General features: G+C 52.0%; 1 pseudogene; it reads right to left on the bottom strand.

The window, feature by feature from the left end:
• Positions 1–342: 342 nt before the first annotated feature.
• The window catches only part of LOC138828852 (chromodomain Y-like protein), a 158,488-nt pseudogene continuing 152,830 nt past the window's right edge, over positions 343–6,000 (bottom strand).

Raw genomic sequence — 6,000 nt, 5'->3', positions numbered from 1 at the left:
AAGTGCGCTGTGTGCTGAGTCATCCCAAAGGGTGCTATATTCTGAGTCCTTTAGAGGTAGTTATCCCCAACAATCACACAGACACAAACACAAACACACATACACACAAGAGTGTCACCATGCACCTGCTTTGTGTGTGAATGAAGGGGAATGGAGGAGAATCTCCTCCAGCGGTGGGGCTGAGGGGTGATTCGATCCCCAGGGCAGGCTCTGGGGTGGGAGGGAGAATGCTGAGCTGAGGTAAGGGTGCAATTGCCATGGTCTGGAAGCTTTAGGACCTAGTCAGGGCTGCAATTGTGGCTAGTGGTACGGGGCGGGGCCCAGGGGAGTAGAGGTCGGGGCTCATGGGCACACTTTGGTGGCAGCAATGGCCAGGGGCCCAAGGGAGCAGGGGCATGTGTGCATCAGGGCAGCGTGGCCCAGGAGAGGAGTGTGGGGCTGAGAGAGAGCAGAGAGAAGAGTGAGCAGGAGCACAAGTGAAGTAGGCCCTGAGAGGAGACTCGAGCTGGGACAGCTTCTTTACAGGTTTTGTTTTTGTTTTAGGGATTTTAGAAAAAAACAAAAACAAAAAACCAAAAAAAACCTTGGCTCCACCCAGCCCAGTTCCTGGAATGAAAAGAATGCCTCTAGGTCCCCCTCCCCTTAACAACTTAACCCACCTTCATTGTTCTGTTAAGGACAGACTGACTAAACAGTTAGCCAGTAATCCGGCTCCTGCTGGCATGCTGGCAACATCCGGAGTTTAGTATAAACTCCACCTTTTTCACATGCCTATGTTAAGCTCCACTAAACTCCTTTGTGTATGTTTACCTTAAGCTCTGCTTTACCATTGAATTCTCCAGTCATTTAAACCAAAAGTGATAGGCTGGTTTAAACAGCCATTATGTGACAAAGTGTAACCTCATTGGCCACCTGGGTGTGGTCTGGTATGACTGTGCAATCTTTTTGGTGTGTGAAAATCTCATTGGTTGCCTACGTGACCAGGCTTCACCTTGTGATTTTTGCATTTAAAAACATAAGTACTTGGGCCACTGGGGGTCACAGTATCAGCTCCCCGAGTCTGTGCTGTGCCCCTGGCCTGTCAGTGTAGGAATCTTCTCAATAAAGTTGCTTCTTTAATAACAACTTTGTTGCGGTGGGCTCTGTCACTCCGGTCGACTAGGAGGGCTTGCCTGCCTGAGTAGGGGTCTTCCTACTACACAACCACCAGTGGAAACGGCTTCAGTGGCTGGCGGCTGCTCCGATCATAGCGTGGGTCCTGGCCAGAAGTGCAGAGCATGTGGCAACTAGGCACCTATGGCTGCTGAGGTGGAGGCAACAGTGGCGGCAGACGCAGGGGAGGAGGCCGCTGAGTCAACTGCTGCTGAGAAGGAGCAGAGGCTGCGAACATCCCCGCCATGTGCCCGCAGATGCCCCCGCCCCCTCTCAGCAGCGCTGCTTTTCAAACATGGCCCTGCCAGCTCTGAACCACAGAGCCTCTTGCAGTAACCTGGCTGAGATGGCGCGCCCCTGGCATGCTTGTGGCCCTTACTTGGTCCCGGCACCAGGTCCTCAGATGCCAGGTGCACACCTGATCACAGCCTACAGCTTCTTCCAGCAACACACGTGAGTGGCCACCCTGCGGGCCAGCACCCCACAACCCGACCCCCAGCAACCTCCCCACTCTACCCAACCCCCCACCCCTGCAGAGCCAGAACCCCGCCTCTTGCTTCCCCTTACCCATCATGCCTGCACCTCCCACATGTGCCACAGTCTGCCCTAGCTCTGCCACAAATGCACCCAAGGGGGGAGGGTGGAAGTGGGTGTCCACCCGGGGATCCGACCCTCATCTCTAGCGGTTAGTGTCCCAGGAAAAGGGGAACTTGAGGGATGGGTGAGGAGGGGGCACCACAGAGCCCCTAGCCTGGAGCAGTGGGAGCCACACAGCCTTGCATCTGCATCCTTTCTCTCCCTGGTGGGAACCTGGTGGCTTTCAAAAGAGATGGGGAGCAACACCCCAACACCTGCCTTCTAGGTCTTTTCCTTTTTGCTGGGGAGGGAGGTGTTGGATGCAAAAGATAGGCCCCCCTTGCTGTGTGAGCCCTTGTCTTCTGTGCTCAGTCACCCTTTCACCTGAGGACATTCTCAGAAGAGCCCACTAGAGAGGTGAGGGCACTGGGGTCAGATAGAAGGTGGGTATTTGGGAGAAAAGCACACCCCCTCTGACACACATACAACCGGCCTGTACCCCCAACCGCAGCTGTCAACAGTTCTGACTTGGTGATCACATTTCCCAGTTCTGCCAGCTTCTGCTAGTGCTCCCAGTCCATCTGGTCTCCTCATCCTCCCCAAGAATCTGCCAAGTTGTTCAGAAGTATGTAGGAGGGAAGTAGGGAGTGCATCTATGTATATAGCCTTTAGGACCCAATCAAAGTCCCCAACAACACCCCCACTCCAGGTCAGACACCTCTCTGGAGGCACCATGACCCCCTGCTTTGTTTTCGGTCCAGGCTCTGAGAAGCCACGTGTCTCGGGACTCCTTCACCGAGAGTCCTAACCTAGGGTTTGGTGAATGGGGAGTCAAGGCTGGTTGTTCCCAAGGAGAAGGGTCTGGCCCTCGAGAAAGGGGGAGGCAGGGTGGTTCTGCAATATTACAGCATTGTTCCCCTTGGGTGGTTGCCCCTGGTTCTGAAAAGTGTACGTTGCCTAGATGAGAAATCAACAAATTCAGGAGAGGCACTGCTTTGAGTCTGTGTGTTTAGGTGTGTATGAGAGAGAGAGAGAGAGAGAGAGATCATCTTTCTCATTGTACAGTCAGCATGTCTAAAAAGAGTACAATAATTTTTTGGAGTGGGGGTCTGGTTGTGGGGTCTGAACTCTGGGCCTGTGCGCTGTCCCTCAGCTCTTCAGCTCAAGGCTAGCACTCTACCACTTGAGCCACAGCGCCACTTCCGACTTTTTTCTTTTTGCTTACATGGTGCTGAGTAATCAAACCCAGGGCCTTGTGCATGCAAGGAAAGCACTCTACCACTGAGCCACCTTCCTAGCCCGAGCAAAAGCATTTTATTTGTGTGCATGTGTGTATTTGTTGTTCTTTTTTCATTAATACCCAGTATGAGCCCAGCCACAATTTTTGTTTTCTCTTTCACAGTGTCATGGCTCCTTTAGAGAAGATTTCATTAGATGTTCCTTCCCACCACTTTCGTCCCCTTTCCTGCAGCCCACAGTAACTGCTGGGCCTGCGTGGGTCTCTCCTAGGAGGCCTGTGTGAACCACAGACCAGAGTGGACACCTGCCCTTCTGTCTTTAGCCAGAAGGCTCATGAGGCTACTGTGACCAAAGTTGCATTCTTCCAGCCAGACAGTCTGCTCTCATGCGTATAGTTGGAGCTAATTCAAAGTTGGGAATGTGTCTGCCAAACATAATTAGGGAACTAGATAGGGGGTGTAGGGCAGGGGCTGTGAAGCTAGGAGGGTCTGGGAATTAATGAACCGTGTGACATGGCAGATGGTTCACCACGATCGAGGATGAGGGGGGAATCTTACCCAGGGCATTGATGGTGTCCAAGGGCATCTTAGCAGGGGGCTCCAGGTCCCCAATGGAGGCATGGATTTCCTCCCAGGGCAGTGCACTGGTAGGCAGTCCTCCCTGGAGTCCTGCAGACTCCAATCTGTATCACTCCTGAGCTGTTTCCAGCTAGGCAATGGTAGGCAAGTGTGTTCCCCCTGTTGGAGCCTGCTTGGGATCAGGACATGCAGTTAGCTAAGGCTCTCTGAATGCCATTTTCTGTAATCTGCTGTAGGCTGTCTGGAAGGAAAAAGGGACTGTTTATTTTGGAACCCATTAAGTATGCTACCTTTTCCAGGGTTTTTTCTTGAAGCTGGCAATTTCTACTAATGTCTGGGATTCTGGGTCAAATTAGATGGACAATTTCAGCCACCAAACATTGAATTTCAAAGCAGCACAGGCAGAGTTCCCAAGCCAGAAGTTTCCTTGCTATGAACGTCGTGCCTTGACTGCCTTTCTCTGGCAGCTGCTGATTCTCCACCGGCTCTCTCTAGGCTGACCACCACAGTTGAGGATGTCTTGGGGAGCAGAGATTGTGACCTCGCCATCCGCAGCCTGTCAGATGTGAGCAGAGACAATTCCCAGAACCTGCACTGGAATCTGGGAGATTCTGAGACCTGGAATGCCTCAAGGATCCTTTCTCTGCAACATGAAACTTGGGGGCCAGAGATAGTGGACCATCCTGTCTGCCCCAGGGAGTGGAGAGGAGGCCCCTTGAGCCTGGCGTTCACCACACAGCAACCTTGTTCACACCTGAGTGGGGAATGGAGTGCCACAGAGCTAGTCAGTGGCTGGACAGAGATCTTTGAGAAGATAGGCATCCCAGAGGCCCTGGAATCCAGTGAGGACAACATGGTTCACGTCCTTGGAACCAAAACAGTTAAGTGCAGTGGTACCAGGAGGGTGGGAAGAGGGAGGAGGGAGAACTGTTGGAGAGCTACATCAGGATTTGTCCCCACCCAGGATGCTTAATGAATTAGATGGGACTTTGCTGTAGTATTGTCATAGACAGATGCTCTTTTATTTATCCAAAAAAACCATTAGTGTGTGCCAAGCCCAGGGGGTAAGGGGCGGGTCATACACGATGAAAGGTTCCAGTGCTGGATCCACAGAACATGAAGAAATCTTGGTTTGAGTTGGATACCATTGCTTCACTCCTGTCATCCTAGCTACTTAGGAGGCTGAGATGGGAGGATTGAGGCTTAAGGCCCATGCAGGAAAGCCTTTAAGACTCTTGTCTCCAACTAACTACCAAAAAGATAATGCCAGAAGTGGATGAGTGGCTCAAGCCATAGGCTGTTGACCTTGAGTAAAAAGGTTCAGGGACAGCACCCAGTATCTGATTTTAAGGCCCAGGAGTGACACAAAGAGAGGACAGAGAAAGAGAGGAGTGAAGAATAGAGGGAGAAAAGAAGGAAAGGAAGGAAGAAGGGATCATGCAGGCCTTGGTTTGGAGTCAAGCGAGCCAATCATTCACAATCTCTGTGGGGACAGTTTCAGAGCCTAAAGCCAGTATGTAGGACGAAGCCACTGTCCCCTCAGCAACTTCATGATATCCAGGATCTGAGTGGTTTGCTTACTGCTGAGGGAAACAGCCTGGTGTAGACCCTAGGGCTCAGGGTGTGTCACCGACTTTATTTTCTGGTCAGATGAGAAGAAAGGGTCCAAACGTTAGGGAGGATAGGGAGTGCGATGTCCAGAGGGGGGGAGGCAGGGGATAAGGAGGAAGATGAAGAGGGAGGATGATCCCAGATCAGGTGTGTCAGGCCATTGAAGCCGTGACCTCACCTTACAACCTAGACCATCAGTGATAGAGCCTTCAACCCAGCCACATGGCTATTAAAAGTCCTGGCACTCTAGGTTCACCCTTGACAACCTCGCTGTCGTCCACTGCAGGATGCCTGTGCAGTACATCCTTGGGGACTGGGACTTTTGCTGGCTCAATCTGAAGATGACACCCCCAGTGTTCATTCCTCAACCACAGACAGAGGAAACCAGGCCACTGGCACAGGACAGCCAGGGAATGAAGGAAACAGTCAGACGCATGTTGCTCTGAGTCTTCCTCTAGGGGACTCTAGGGCCCCGTGACTGCCATTCTCAGAGGTAGAGGTGGGTCTCCTTGCTGGCTCAGCCTTTAGTCTAGATGGCAGATGTGGGATTTAGAGAGGGCAGACTGAAGGTCGAGGCTGGTGAGAAAACCAGAGGTACTGGGCTCTGAGCTGCATTGTTTCTTTGAGGATACTCACAACCCAGGATCATTCCTGAGGTGGATCAGCCCTTTTCTCCTTCCCCAGATAAAGGGACCTAGAGCCCTCCAGTCTGCATCCCTTGGCTGAGAAATTAATTCATTCCAATATCCTTTGGTTGGATAACTAGATCTCAACTGACTACCCAGTGTCAAGACAGGACAGTGAGAGACCTTGAGTCCTTGATGAGGTCATGGGATCTCAGTTT

This window comes from Dipodomys merriami, unplaced genomic scaffold (genome assembly GCF_024711535.1).
Source record: "Dipodomys merriami isolate MVZ:Mamm:240054 unplaced genomic scaffold, mDipMer1.0.p SCAF_166, whole genome shotgun sequence".
In the NCBI taxonomy this organism is placed as follows: Eukaryota; Metazoa; Chordata; class Mammalia; order Rodentia; family Heteromyidae; genus Dipodomys; species Dipodomys merriami.
This window is presented reverse-complemented; position numbering and strand designations above follow the sequence as displayed.